Source organism: Vombatus ursinus, unplaced genomic scaffold (assembly GCF_900497805.2).
Source record: "Vombatus ursinus unplaced genomic scaffold, bare-nosed wombat genome assembly UNPS02014833.1, whole genome shotgun sequence".
Lineage (NCBI taxonomy): Eukaryota > Metazoa > Chordata > Mammalia > Diprotodontia > Vombatidae > Vombatus > Vombatus ursinus.
The window spans coordinates 5,777,197-5,793,823 of record NW_020954611.1 but is presented as its reverse complement, the minus strand read 5'-3'; the positions used below and the strand labels follow the sequence as shown (position 1 = coordinate 5,793,823).

General features: G+C 38.9%; 1 pseudogene; it reads left to right on the top strand.

Moving 5' to 3' along the window:
- The first annotated feature begins 9,445 nt into the window (after positions 1–9,445).
- Positions 9,446–9,546, top strand: LOC114026243 (annotated as a pseudogene).
- The last annotated feature ends 7,081 nt before the right edge of the window (positions 9,547–16,627 follow it).

The window sequence follows — 16,627 nt, the reverse complement described above, 5'->3', positions numbered from 1 at the left end:
AGTTGCTCACTCACATTTCCAGAGAAATCTTCCTTATGCATGACTGATCTCATCAGTCTTTTGCTCAAGAGCCTTTCTTGACATCCCGGTGCCTACAGAATGAAATTCATACTCTTTAGTCTGTCTTTTTAGGATCTTCCCAGCCTCGAATCATCTTAACTTTCCAGTCTTATATCATATTATTTCCTTATATGTACTGTATATCCAAAGTAAGATGAATATGCAGTCTTCTACAAATGCCTCTTGTGGACATAGTCCTTTATAAATGTTCCCTTCTCTCTGGGGGTTTCTACTTTCTGGTCATTTTTCTTATTTTGTTTAGAAAAATGACCTGATGTAAGGGGAAGAAACAAAAAACAAAATTCAATAAAGTGAAATTAGAATAACTAACCTTGGCCCCCAAGAAGAGATAAGAAAATGTACCTTTCTCCCTTCTTTGCAGAAGTGGAAGACTAGAAGACTAGGACTGTGCTTTCTACACACACACACACACACACACACACACACAAGCTGACTTGATATGTTGGTTAATTTTGTTGTAATGCCTTTTTTTCTTTCTTTTAGAATCTTAGTGGTAAGTTACAGCTCAATGGATAGGGAAAGGGGAATGTACTTACCCCAAAATATAGGTGATATGAAAGCAAAAGATATCAATGCAAATATAGTGTTCAAGTGACAGTTAACTAGGGGGTGGTGACTGTAGCTTTGTCCCTGGGCACTGAAATGTAAAAGGTACAAATAGTATTTTTCCTCCTTGGTGCCTCTGTTCGTGCCATTTGCTATGTCTGCTATGCCTCCCCTACATTTCTGAAATCCTGCCCATGCTCCAAAATCCAGCTTAGATGACATTTCCTTCATGAAGCCTTCCCTGATCCTACCTGGTGGAAAACAATCTTTCCTTTCTCAGAAATTACATGGCACTTTGCTACAAGCTCTTAAGGGCAGAGCCCACATAATTTTTCATTTTTGAATCTAATGCAGAGTGTTAATCTTAGTAGGTACTGAGTAAGTAAGGATCTAATGAACTGAACATAAAGAGAGATATAATCTTTTGTCATTGCTATTTGTTTACGTTTTGTATTCCTCCATTGAATTTAAAACTCCAGGAGGGAAAGGACCTCAGTTTTCTCATTTGCAAAAGGGGATAATAATACTTGTGATCCCTATCTCACAGGGATGCTGTGAAGAAATGGCTTTGCACGCTGTAAAGTGCTTATAGAAATGTGTAGGGGCAGCTAAGTGGCACAATGGATAGAGCTCCGGCCTTGGAGTTAGGAGGACCAGAGTTCAAATCTGACCTCAGACACTTGACACTTACTAGCTGTGTGACCCTAGGCAAGTCATTTGCCTCACCAAAAAGCAAAAAAAAAAAAAAATGTGTATTATAATTATTGAATTGACTATCCCAAGGCACTCACTTATTTTACTGTAATATTCTCCATCACTTTTACTCTTAGAATCTGAATTATTTAGTTTCTTTTTTTTAAAGGTAACAAACTCAAAAGCTATTCTGTTTCCTATCTCCTAGTTCAGTATATGAAGGGCTGTTTCTTATGGATCAAATTCAATAATAATAAGTACGGGAAAAATAGGATGAGGCCCAGCACCAAAAACAATACCAAAAACCAGGTCAGATACCTGTAATATTATTATTATTACCTCTGTCATCTCTCTGTCTCTATTTCTGTCTCTGTGTCTCTTGTCTTTGCGTCTTTGTCTCTGTCTCGCCATTACACTCAGCGTCTCTCTGTCTTTGTCTTTCTCCTCTCCACTCTCCACATATGCAGGTCTTTCCTATCAAAAAATATAAACCTAGTATCCCTCAAATATCACCCTATATCTCTCTTCTTTTTCCCTGCTAAGCTTCCAGTAGCCTCCCTACTGTTGTCACTTTCTTACCACCATCAAAATCAACAGCCTGAAATGCCGTTTCCATCCCTACCATCCCCATCACTCTACTGATGCTACTCTCTCCCAGGTCTCCAATGGCCATAATTGCCAGCTCCAATAGGTTTTTCTGCATCCTCATCATCTTGGACCTTTCTACAACACTTCTCACGGTTGATCATTCCTCTTTTTCTTTGCAAGGCAATTGGGATTAAGCAACTTGCCCAGGGTTACACAGCTAGTGAGTACCAAGTGTCTGAGGTCAGGTTTGAACTCAGGTCCTCCTGACTCCAGGGCCAGTGCTCTATCCACTGTGCCACCAAGCTGACCCAATCTCCTCCCTCCCTTCAATTCTTTCTCTTCTTTTGGCTTGCACAACACTATTCTCTTCTGGTTCACCTTCTGCCTCTATGACAACTCTTGTTCAATCTTACTGATTCATTATTCTCCACCCCCCTCATAAATGTCTCCCCAAAGCTCTGTCCTAGATTTCTTTGTTTGTTTCTTTTTTCTCCACATTTTCCCCCTTGTTGTTATAATCCACCCATGGCTACAATTATCACCTCTGTTTAGATGACTCCCAAATCTATATATTCAACCCTGATTTCTCTTCCAATTCTCCAGTTCAATCTTTTTTTTTTTTGCCCACCCTTCCACCACATTCAATCATTTGTTAACCCCTGTCAATTCTCCTTCCACAATTAACTCTAGTATCCAATCCCTCCTCTCCACTCACATTGCTACCATTTTAGGTCAGGACCTTATTACCTCTCTCTTAAACCATTGCAATGGCCTCTTAGCTGGTTTTTCCTGACAAGCTCACTCTCTCCCCTCTCCAATACAATCTTCATAGAGCTTCCAAAATCATCTTGCTAATGCACAGGTCTGAATATGTCATCTACTTGCTTAAAAATATTCATTGGCTCCCTATTGTCTATAAAATCAATACAAATTACTTAGGCTAACATTTAGTCTTATACAATCTGGCTATAGCTTACCATTTGAGCCTTTATTCCCCATCGTGCACTCCAGGTTTCTAATTTGTTAGATTGCTCTCTGATCTCAGCCTACTCTGTCCCATAGCCACAAATTCAGACAAAATCTTCCCCTGTACCTCATGGGAACACACCCCTCTTCACATCCCCACCCACTATAATTCTTCCTTCATGATCCAGCTCAATGGCAACTTTATTGGGGTGACTGATTAAGGCCCCAAAGGTGAAAGTTAGATTAGCGCTGAGCCATAGAAGGTTTGACTAACTCACCCATGCTCAGGAGACCCCTTTAAGATTCCTACAAGCACTTGCATGCAAAAATGCAAGTACCTACTGTACCCCAAAATTTCAGAAAGTTTTGCTGTGTTTGATGTAGCCACAAAGGCAAAACCCTGATCTGGCAAATCCATACCTTTCCGCCTCTATTCCCAACAAAAGAAATATATGTGTCTCATTAAGGGGAATAGAACTAAAAATTTTTGCCCCTTTAGCAACATTCCTGATGTATTTCAACAAATCCTGGGCCTCATCCTGTATAAGATGAGAAATTCTATCAAAGTCACGCCAGCTGTGGGACTATTCCATCTGTAAGACCAATCAATCAATCAAAATGCTGAAAAACACCAAAGCAAATATCACACGTAGGGATCAGGAATAGCACCTCATCTCTTCACTAGTGAAAATGCTTGGAAGTCCAAAGTGGAGGTCAAGAAGAAGAGAGAAGTGATAAAACCCCAGACAGAAGTACAAAAGGACAGAGATGGGAGATTAGATTGTGCTATCGTCATCCACAGATGTTTGCTGCTTTTTGTCAACAAGGAACTATTCAGGCTTAGGAGATGAGCCCCCAAAAGGCACATATCAGAACAAAGATAGCCAGGACCTTTATTATTAAAAGGCAGGTTTCAGTAGCTCTGGAATGTGTATCCTTGCAAGCATCTCTAGATAAAAGTGCACCCGAGAATGAGAAGTATGTGCTTGATGGTTTTTTCCACATTAAAAGGAAGTTCAGCATTTTGCTGTAGTGCCATCTCAAAGGTGGGAGGTACTGAACATACTGATCTGCTTGGTAGAGATTGGCATAGTGTTTGTGCATTATCCAGGTGCTATGAGCTAGCCTCACTATCCCAAAACACCAACACCTCTAAGAAGTTTCCTAGATTCCCCACCTTGGTGTATTTCACAGAATCAAAAAATCAAAGAATTTGGGAATTTGAAGGGACCTCAGTAGCCTTCTAGGCTGCCATCATTATCATCATCATCATCAACAACAACAATCATTTGTAAAGTACTTACTATGTGCCAGACACTGTGTTAAGTATGAGAGATACAAAGAAAGGCAAAAACATATTCCCTGCACTCAAGGAGCTCACGTTTTAATGGGGGAGACAATTAAGTACATAAAAACTATACACAGTGTAAATTGTCATGTCAATAAGTATTTAGGAAGTGTCTGCTGTATACCGGCATTGCACTAAGCACCAGAGGCAAAATACAGTACTTAATTTTGAGGAGTTCATGGTCTAATAGGGGAGATGACATGCAAACAACTAGGTTAGAACAAGGTATATACAGGATAAACCAGGGGTGGTCTTAGAGGAAAGGAACTAAGATTAAAAAGGTCCGGAAAAGGTTTCTTGTAGAAGGTAAGGGACTTTAGCTGAGACTCGAAGGAAGCCAGGAGACAGAGGAGGAGGGAGAGAGTTTCAAATCTGAAGCATAGTCAGTGAAAATGCCCAGAGTTGGGAGATCAAATGTCTTGTTCAAGGAAGATCAAGGAGGCTCACTGGATTGGAGAGTACTTGGGACAGGGGAGGAGTAATAATGTATAAGTAGATCAGAATAGAAGAAAGGAAGCACATTACAAATAGTTTTAAAAAGTCAAACTGAAAATTTTGCATTTGAATTTGAAGACAATAGAGCTTTGATTGACTTGGGGGTTAACTTGGTCCTAATCTCAGAAGGAAATGACACCTTGTGTATTGGATGGGTGGGTGGGAGAGGGAGAAGAAGATTGAGAAAGGTTTCTTGCATAAGGAAGGATGTGAGTTAAGGAATCCAGAGAAGTCAGGAAGCAGAGAAAAAGAGGGAAAGCATCTCTGTGAGATAGTATATAGAGAGAAGAACACAAGACTCCCCAGAAGCAACATGGAGGCCATCTACGTTTGGTGGACATGACCTGAATGAAAATCCAGCAAGGGAGATTAAGAAAGTGCAGTCAGATAGGCAGAAATAGATCCAAGGGAAAGCATTAGTATCACCAAAACCTAGCCTGGAGAAAGTATCCAGAAGAAGATGATTAACAGTGCCAAAGACTGCACATGAACCAAAAAGGATGAAGTGTGAGAAAAGAGAATTAGATTTGTCAAGTAAGAGATCACTGGTAACTTTGGACAGAAGAGTTTTTGTTGAAAGATTGAAAGTTGGAAGCCAGATTATCAGGGGTTTAGAGTAGAGTGAGAGGAGAGACAATAATTCTAGATGACTTTCTCATTGAGTTTATCCTCGAAAGGGAGGACAGATAAAGAACAAAACAAGCTGGAGTGGTCATATTCTGTAAGAGTTTTTTTAAGGATAAGGTTCAACCCACCCACCAAAGGAATCTTGAATATACTGATCTCTTTTAGCTCACTTTCACTAGACTCTTCCTTTGTCCAGACCACATTCTTCCATGTCACTTTCTCATTTGTGTTCATATTATATCCTTTCTATTAGAAATAAGTCCCTTGAAGGTAGAGACTATGTTGTTTTACAGTTTGTATCATAGGCACCAAGTCTAGTATCTCCTCACTTAAATGATTATTGAATTTAACTGAGAACAAATGTGAATAAGATACTATTCCATGACTTTAGAGTCATAAATGGGTCAAATGGGGGGAATAAAATATGGATACAAATCAACGTATCAAGCAAAAGAACATTTGTTAAAAACCTGCTGTATGCCAATTGCCATGTTCAATACTAGGAATATAAAGATGAAAAACAGTCCCTACTTTTCAAAGAAATATGATACAATAAATAACTCAGCACGCAAAATAGAGTGTGTTAAGAAAGTTATAACAAAAATGCTAAGTGTTTAGAGGATTGTAAGATCATTTCTGGCTTAGAATGGGTAATTGTAGTTGGGGGTCTAAGAAGATTGAGCTGAAGAAGAGGCATTTGAGCTGGGTTTTTATGGTTAAGTAAGATTTCTATAAGCGTAGGTTCTTTGGATTTCAAAGCAGAAAAAATTGCTTTGGGGAATGTTAAATCATTCAGGTTAGCTGGAGACTAAGTTATGGATAAGAAACAGGTGTGAAGATTAAGATTATGGCCATATTATGAAGGACCTTGAATACCAGGGGCAAAGAGCAACACTAGTAGAATGAGAAGCTGTTGAAGATATTTCTATAGCACAACCATGCAGTCTAGCTTGTGCATTATAAAGATTAACTTGACAGCAGTGATCAGGATGTATTGGAGGGGAGAGAGACCAGAGAAACAGTGAGAGTTAGGAGGCTACTGCTGCCTCCTACTGCTTCCACATGACTACGGAAGAAGTCATGAGGGCATGAACTAGGGTAATAGTGTTGGGAAGGGAAAGGCTGGGATGAATGTTGCGCCAGCCAACCGTGCAGTTCTGAGTCATTGCCTCCTTCCACATTCCAAACTGAGTTACAAAACCAGTCTATAATCATTTGGATGGGTTTGGTTGCATTTGAAGTGAATTTTTAGGATGTGGGTAAGAACTGGGTTAAGACGTAGCTCTAAACTAGATCACAGCACTTTTGCTCTGCTCTGCAGTGGATTCATCCCTTTGGATAAGACCTGAGCTTATTGTCTTTTCACATAGTACCACATATAGTGGAAAGAACATTGATTTGAGTCAGAAGGCCTGGGTTCATATTGAAACTTTGCCATTTACCATCCGTGTGACCCTGGGCAGGCCACTGAACCACTCTGAGATCCAGTTTTTCTTATAAAATGAGGGTGGGGGTGAACTAGATGATGTCTAAAGGTCCATTTCAGCTCTTAATCCATGATCCTATAATGCATATTCCATGGGGGCACAGCTAGGTTCTTTAGAAAATATAGACTCATAGAGCCTGAGCCAAAAGGGACCATCTGATTCAACCCCTTTGTTTCACAGATTTAAAAAAACAAAACTGAGGTCCAAGTTAGAGAAATAATTTGACCAAGGTCATATAATCAATGACAAAATCAAGACCAATAGTAGCTGATAGTAGTTGGCCTTCACAAGATTAGAACCCAGATCTAAAAGCTTCCAGATCAGTGCTTTTTCCAATTTGCTAATGTGCACTTACCTCATATGCTTAGGTACTTCATAATGCTCTTTGAATCTGCAGAATTGTAGGATTGAGAGCTTAGGGGGACCTTTGTTTTCAGTAGGGTCTGACTCTTTGTGACCCTATTTGAGGTTTTCTTGGCAGAGATACAAGAGTGGTTTGCCATTTCCTTCTCCAGCTCATGGGGGAATGGAGGCAAACAGGGTTAAATGACCTGCCCAGAGTCACACAGCTACTAAGTGTCTGAGGTCAGATTTGAACTCAGGAAGATGAGTCTTCCTAATTCCAGACCCAGCACGCTATCCATAGTGCCACCTAACTGCCCTTAAAAATCACTTAATACAACTCCCTCACTTTACAGAAAAGGAAACTGAGGCCCAAAGAGGGAACGTGACTTACCTAAATTTTACCTCTACCAAATAAATAGCACGCTAACATGGTTTAGCACCATGGATCCATTTGTCCATACCACTACCTACATGATTTCATTTGATCCTCACAATAACCTTTTGAAGGCTGAATCAGTATCCCTCACCTGTCTTTCAAAGCTTCTGGTCCTGCTGTCTATCACTGTAGCTGGTGCATCTGGGAGGGTGGATTCAGTCTCATCTTGACCTGGTCAATCTTCAGAATACATCATTTCTTAAATATCTCTTTTTGGGAAAAATTTCAATTTCTTGAAAAAATAGTTTATTCATCTTCAGCAAAATGAATGTCCTCTTGCAGCCCAACCTATCTCCTCTGTTTTATGAATGTGGGGTAAATCATACAGTTTTAGTTTTTAATTATTAAACTCATCCTTCTCTACTGTCTTAAAGTTATCATTGCAGTGGGGGCTTGAATATTCTGGAAGTATTTCTCAATTTATCTCTTAGGTCAATATGAGTTCATTTGTTATCTTTTCCAATGTTACATATAGGTTCTTTTAGAATAATTGAGTCCATATTTAATCTAATAAGTCTCTATTTTCAAGCAGTTACCTCCACATTCATAAGTGCCACTATGAACACCTGTGTATTTACTTCTAACTGTTCCACTGAGTCTCTGGGCTCTCATTAATCTATCCTCAAATGCTGTTCAGGTAGTGCAGTGGGCAGAGGAAGACTCATCTTCATGAGTTAAAATCTGACCTCAGACACTTACTATTTGTGTGACCCTGGACAAGCCACTTAACCCTGTTTGCCTCAGTTTCCTCATCTGTAAAATGAGCTGGAGAAGGAAATGGAAAACCACTCTAGTATCTTTGCTAAGAAAACTCCAAATGGGGTCATAAAGAGTCAGACATGACTAAAATGACTGAACAACAACAACAAATGCTGTTCTGTTTCTACCTCTGCATTCTTCTTTCTCAGATTTCATTCATTTTCTCTAGTAGCTCCTGGCTTTTTCCAGGGCAGTATTGAAGAAATCTGTCAGACCCACATGAGGCACCTAGGTTCTGGAATTGGATTCCTGTCAAAATGTCCAATAGCTCCCTTCTGCTTGCTTTTGTTTTGAGGGGCTTCTAATTACATAAGAGGTTCATGCTCCAAGTCCCATTGGGTGAATCAGCCCTGAAATTTTCTCTGACCTCAAATGAAAGTAGGTAAAATGATCCTTCCATCTCAAGTGGCAGCACCCAGTGAGGAATCATAAGGTATCAAAGTTGAAGAGGACTTCAGAGGGTATCTAATCCATCCCATGGCTGTTACAACATCCCCAATAAATGGTCATCTGGTCTCTGGCCCCAAATCAAGTTGGGCATTCTTTTCTTTGCTATATTCTTTTCCTAATCCTGTGAACTATGGAAGCACAAGGGCTCAGTCACCACTGATATTGATCATCATCTTTCTCTAAGCTCAAGATCTTCCCTTTTCCCTCTAGTCATATATCATAAGCCAATAAAATAAAAAATGTACCGCACTTCTAATTTTATCCACAGTAATTCTTCAAGTAAAAGGCAGTGCTTGCTCTGTTGAAAAAAGGTTTGGATAGACTTTTCTTTGGACTGGAAAGTGGTGATCTTTTCATTATAGGCTTTCCATATAATAGGTTTCTAGAGTAAATATTTATGAAGAATCAAATAGAACTTAAGTTGCTTGTGTATTGGCTCTCTGCATTTATTAGGTAAGGGGCAAATGTCGCTCAAAGCCCAGATTAAGAATAATCAATTTTTTTTTGTTTTCTAAATAAATCTCTCCCCTCTGAGTTGTTAAGTTCCTGCATATATTAATGAGTAGAAAATATTTTCAAGGTAAAAAAAAAAGAATTTGTGAGTCATCTGAAAAAAAGCATTTAGTGCTAATGTCATCAATATTAAAATTGAAATAACACAGAGAAGATTAGCATGGCTCTTGTGCAAAAACGACTTGCAAATTGGTGAAGCATTTTGTATTTTGGTTAGATAAAAGGGAGGGTTCTATTGGGAGGAGAGAGGCAATCATTAGGAAGTATTACTCTCAAATGTTCAAATTGATCTATGATTTCACTGAGTCAGGGGTTCCCTCAAATTATGCAAATCTCAAGCCATCCTTGCTTGTCCAACCTATACGACTCTTGTCCATGGCCTTCCAAAAGACTGCCACCTGGGGGTCCATCCAATATGCTAGAGGCCTTCCTCCACTTTTTTCTGAAATCATGAGGCTAACAGGGGAGCACTTTGGCTCAGTACTTGTCAACTCTCATTCTTGCCGTATGGGCATCCCATCCTCTCATACAATTTCTCAATGGTGTCTTTTGCTCCTAGTGTTCTTCAGAGTTCGTCATTGGTTATATATGGCAACCTGGTCACCCCTATCATGTGCTTCTCCATTGCTCTATGTGTGATACTCATTTTTAGTTCTCCAGAGGCAGTGGTGTTCTATGTTTCACTACTGTATATCAACAGCAGATGAATGTTGATTTTGAAATGATAGATTTTTGCTTTCGCAGGAAGCTTGGGGTCAGTAAGGAGATCTGCAATTTCCTGAAAGCAATCTAGCCCACCCTCTTTCTGTTCAACTTTAGGCCCAAAATGTTGTCTAACTGCACTGCTTATATAGTATAGTATAAAGTATAGATACTATTAAACAATTGATAACAAAGGGTCTTAACCTGGAATCTGTGGACTTTTTTAAATTGACAAGTCTTTCTGTATAATTGGTTTTCCCTGCAACTCCAAGTATTTTATTTTCTGCATTTAAAAACATTCTGAGAAGGCTTCAGCAGACTGCCAAACAGGTCTATCCAAATTCTTGTTGAAAGCTGGGTTATAGACATTCTTTATCTACTTGATCTTTCATGGATGGATGGTCAGGCCAAATTCTTTTGAGTGATTACAGATCTCTTCTAGGAAGCTTGGCAATGTTCTGGGACTTGATGCAGTATGTAAACCACATGTAAACAGGAACTGTGCTTATGGAGAAGGTAGAAATGGGGCTAAAGACAACAGAGATGGTAAAGGCAACTGAATTAAACCAAGTGTGTGGAAAGGAAATCTGAGCTAGAGGTAATACAACTGTAAAGGTGTTTGGAGACTGATATAAGGTACCCAATGGAGAGGAATATATTAAAGACACAAAAGTTTTTGGACCTTATTAAAACTGAAAAAAGGAGAACAAATGAATACTAATAACTATTGACCTGAATGCCTATTCTCCCACCTATATTAAATCTTTATTAGTTGAGGGCATCCTCAATGAAGGCATTAGTAGGGAGAAATCAGGCTTCCTCAAACAATATTCAACAAGGGACCACATATTCATCATTTCATAAGGAACTGCAAGGTATAGATAATAAAACATCTCATTGTGTTAATCATTTGTTGATTCCAAAAAAAAAAAAGCATTGATTCAATAGAATAAAATGCTACCCAATTAGCCCTTTTATAGCAAGTTGTCTCCTATCCATAAATTAAGTTCATTTAAGATTTCTTAAAAGATATAACAATAGAAATAACCCTCTACAAAGTCTCTTTGATAATGAATACCAAGAGAGGTATAAAACAGCGAGATGTAACTTGCCAAGGTATTCACTATTGCAATGGAAGAGATCCAACTGAGAGTTCAGGTCAAGAGGATTTCCCTATGAATGATGTAATACTCCATTTGCTCTTGAAGGGGGGATATATGTAAAAAATAAAGAAAAGGGCATTAGTATCAATAAATATTTTAAGTGAAAAAAGAGAGGGTAAGGTGGAGCATCTTGTGAACCTGTCAATTTGACCTCTTGGTATTCCCATTCCAAAATGAGCAGGCAAAATCTAATTGTATCCATGGAATTTATGAAGCCTGTGAAAACTGGATAATTCCAATCTGATGAATTATATCCCAAAGAACCTCAAACTTAGCATACTCCTGCTTGTGACTCAGTCTAAAAAACTTCATTATGGAATCAAGACTGAATTGGCTATGCAAGGAGAAAAGGCTACTTTAGGTTAGCTCATATGGAAAAAGGAACTAAATTATTTCCACATTTGCATGAGGTGATGATACCCTCACTTGTTAGGTAGCCCAATTGTTAAATCACTTGTATTTTGAATAACATTCCTTTCTTAAAAGCCATCAAACATATATTAAGTATATGCCAATAGTTAAATAATGATATGTTTCTATAGCATGATTTTCCCAGATTTTCAAAGTTTTATAAAAAATATGGTTACTTGAAAATCCATACTTACCTTTTCCCCAAGTTAATCATCCTTCTGGACTGATATTTTTCCTTTCATATGCTATTCTCATTAGGCCAACTTAGTGATAACTAAATGTTTTCCATAAAACTGAAGCTTGGACCAAGTCTAATAGCACGTCTTTCATTTCAAAACAGATTTTAGAGCCATAGAATCTGAGATGGTAGGCATTTCAGAGATCATTTACCACACCCCCTTCAAACTGGAACAGAAAAATCCTCTCCAAGATTCCCAACCATTGATCATTTGGTCTTTGTTTGAAGAGCTCAAGTGATGGGAAATTCACTGTTTCCTAAGGCGATTCATTCCATTTTGGTACAGCTCTAATTTTTAGGAAGGATTTCCTTACATGGAGCTAAAATCTGCCTCTCTGAAAATTCCATTCATTGTTCTAATTTTTGCCTCTGGGACTAAGCAGAACAAGGCGTAATCCTTCTTCTACATGGCAGGGCTTCAAATATTTGAATATAACTATCACATCTCCCTACTTTCACAGACCTCAACCGACCTCCATCTTTTTTTTTTTTTGGAGGCAGGTAGGTAGCATAGTGGATAGTGTTAGTGGATAGTGTTAGGCATAGAGTTAGGGAAATCTGTTTTTAAATCCTGCTTCAGATACTTCAGAGCTGGCTGACCCTGAACAAGTCACTTCAACTCCCTCACACTCAGTTTCCTTGTTTGCTAAATAGGGATAATAGTAATAGCATGTAGCTTATTGGGTTATTGTGAAAATCAAATGAGATAAAATGTGAAGTGCTTTGCAAACCTTGAAGTACTATAAAAATGCCAGATGATGATGATGATGATGACGACAGTCATGATGACCACCATCATTGATGATGACTACAACGATGATGACGGCAATGATGATATTACTTCTCTCCAGGAGAAATTTTTTTTAGTTTTTTGAACCAGTTTTCATAGTGCATAATCTTCAATACCCTCTCTATCCTGATGGTCCTTTTCTGAATATACTAAGGTTCATCCATGGTCTACTGAAAATGTAGTACCCCAAAATGAAGGCAATCTCTAGATGAGGTCTGACAAGAGTACAGTCAGACCATCAGCCCCTTCTTTGTGGATGCTATATTTCTTTCAATGCAGTCTTAAATCTCACACTAACTTTTTTGACTGCCCCATCATATATGTGCCAATGATATCTTCTATGCCAACTATGCCTCATCCAAGTCACTAGCAAGCATTGTTTAACAGAAAAGGGCCAAGGAGACCCCCCTCCAATTTGATATTAAATCATTAGTCACCATTCTTTGGTTCTTAAGATTAAAATGTAATTGGGAAATATTTAACAAAATAAATAAAAATACAATAAACATAGATAATGTTAATATGTGATTTTCTAAGTCAATATTCCACCCACAGAGATCCTCATATACTGTTCAGGGGCTTTCTTTCTATTTGAGTTTGATGCCACTGTTCTATAATTTTGCTCTACTGTTGATTTCTTCTTTTGTAATGGATGGTGGGGTGAATTGGGGTAGGTAGGAACCTAGGGTGACTTAGAACCTCCAGTCGTGGTTATATAGAAGGATCGTATTATCCCCAGATAATATAAATGACATAGATATTCTGGAATGGAAATCCTGCATTTCACCTAGAAAGAATCCATATCCCTGAATGACTGCACCAATTCACAGCTCCACCAACCATGTACTAGTGTGGCTGTTTTTTATAGCCCTAATGGATAAGAGTTTTTAAGAGGCGGTGTGGCATGAGTGGCTTAATCAGTCAGTGAATAAACATTTAGTAAGCACCTACTATATTCCAGGCATTGTATTAAGCGCTGAAGATACAGAGAAAGGCAAACCCTCAAGGAGCTCAAATATAATGGGGGAGACAACATACAAACAGCTATGTACAAACCAGCTATATGCAGGATAAATAGGAAATAATCAACAGAAGAAAGGCACTAGAATAAAGAGGGCTTGGGAAAGGCTATTGGGATTGTGGAAAATGAGCTTTTCAGTTGGGACTTAAAGGAAGCTAGGGAAGGCAGGAGGGAGAGATGAAGAAGGAGAGTATTCCAAGTGACAGCAAGTGAAAATACCCAGTGTTGGAAGATGTAATGCTGGACTTGGACTTAGGCTCTGGAATCAAATCCTGCCTTTGATACTTACTAATCATATGACCACAAGCAAGTAACTTATTCATTATGATCCTCAGTTGTGTTTTTTTTCCATCCATCAGTGAAGAATACTAATACCTATGGTCCCTATGTCATAGGGTTGTTGTGAGAATACAGTGAGATGATAAATGTAAAGCACTTTGCCAAGCTAAAAGTTCTGTGTAAAAGTTGGTTTTTACTAAGATCATTTTTCACTTCCTTTGAAGTCCTAGGTCCTTCTGGTGGTGGAGACCAATGCACCTTAGCTTTTACAACTTGGCCCAACCCCAGGATGGAACACAAACCGCTGAGAATCCTAAAAGGGTTATCACAGTGATTAAGGATTGATGCATGAGAAAGATTAAAGGAATTAAATTATGTATAACTTAGCTAAAATGATGACCAACCTAGTGGAGGGGACTGCAGTCCAAAAATACCCTAGGGTCTGATTGCCAAAGTGGGGAAATGTCATATTTCTGAAAGAATACAAAGCACTTAGGAGTGAATCTCAGGCTGGCTCTCAGACCCAGCTCAGATGGATTAGCCTAGTTCTGATCATCAGTCTCTTTGCATGCCCATTTTCTTACCTGGAAAATAAGACTTTTTTATGCCCACCCACTGTTTAGCATGCAGGGTTGCTTAGAGGCCTAATAACCTAATAAAGGCTAATAAAGAATTTCAGCACCTCATAAAAAAGCTGTTTACTAGGGCCTAGTGGTGCTTATCATTATACAACAGGGCCAATCCTTGTCAGATATGAAAGGGAGTCAAAGAAGGAGAAAACACAGGCTTAATATTAATATTAGACTTTCTGTTGGGTGGTTGGAGCACTGCAAGGCCAGGAACCAAAGAGGCCTGCAGGGGGTGCCGTTCACAGTATGAAGAAAATGAGCCCTGTGCAGCCCTTTTTATTAATGAGGAAAGCGTTTTGAGTTGGCTGGCTTTTCTCCAGGGACATTGAGGGATTGCAGAGAAAGGTAGGGCTGCTGATACATGAAAGGTGGTGGGTGCAGAGACCAGCCATTATGTGGCCATCTGTAATCAGTTATTTGGCATCGTCTGTGAATCTAGGAATCAGATATGAGTGTTCCCAATCTGATGCAACACTGCCTTATCTAAAGGTTTGTCCTTTACCGGTGCAAAATGAAGTAAAAATGATCAATCATGAAAGGCTTTTTGTTCTTACCGGTGAGAAGTAAATGACCAAAAATTTGGATAGAAAAGTTCCTAAATTTTGGCATAAAGAGTCATGGGATGGTGGCATGGAAAGCATATTGGATTTAGAGGTAGAAGACTTGGGTTAAAGTCCCAGTCCCATCTCTTACTCAATTCAATTAAATAAACATTTATTAAGCACCGACTATGTGCCAGGCATTGGGCTGAGTGACTTTTTTTTTTGTTTGTTTTTTCTTTCCCTTTTTGTTGAGGCAATGGGAATTAAGTGACTTGCCCAGGGTCACACAGCTAGTAAGTGTCAAGTGTCAGAGGCTGGATTTGAACTCAGGTCCTCCTGACTCCAAAGTGAGAGCTCTATCCACTGCGCCACCAAGCTGCCCAGCTGTGTGACTTTGACAAATCACTTTTGTCTCTGAGTCTCAGTTCCTCTCCTCCAATTCATAGAACCCATCTCATCTGAGCTCAGGTACCATTTTCTACATGAAGCCTTTCCTGATTCTGTCCAACTGCTCCTGTCTTCTCTCCCTAGTCACCTCCTAGGTCCAATATTTTGTTTATTCTCTTTATAGTTATTATGTTTATATTTATACATATTATATACATATATTTATGTATATATTTATACATTTATTATGTTTATATTTATGCACATCCTAGCTTCCCCCATCGTGGTTTAGATATATCTCAGGTCGGCATAAGAAATTAAATGGGGAGTTTTGCAGAAGCCTTAGATGACATGTGAAAACCAGCAGATGACACAAAAAAATTTTAGAAACTCAGAAATGCATAAACTATATGTATCGTGTTGTACAATATCAACATATTTTTCTTTTGTTGGTACGAAGGGAGGGCCAAAACATTTTACATGGATTTTTTAAAAATTTTTTTATTTTTAACATGTGTTTTTAAAGCTTTGGGTTACAAATTTTCTCCCTTCCTTTCTCCCCACCCACCCTCATTGAAAAGTCAAGCATCTCAGTAGAGGTTGTAGATGTGTAGTCACGCAAAACACTTCCATAGTAGTCCTGTTGTGGAAAACTAAGTATATTTTCCTTCATCCTATCCTACCCCCAATTACCCAATTATTCAATTCTCTCTTTTGACCCTGTCTCTCCTCAGAAGTGTTTGCTTCTGATTAGCCGCTCCTCCAATCTGTCCTCCCCTCTGTCAACCCCCTGCTCTCTTGTCCCCTTCCCCCCTTATTTTCCTGTAGGGTAAGATAGATTTCCATACCCCATTGTGTATGTTATTCCCTCCTTAAGCCAAATCCTATGAGAATGAGATTCACTCATTCCCTCTCACCTTCCCCCATTTCCCCTCCACTGTAAAAGACTTATCTTGTCTGTTTCATATAAGATATTTTACCTTATTCTACTTTTCCCGTTCTCCTTCTCCCAATATAATCCTCTCTCACCCCTTAATTTTATTTTCCAGATATCACCCCTTCATCTTCAACTCACCCTGTGCCCTCTATCTATCTATCTATCTATCTATCTATCTATCTATCTATCTATCT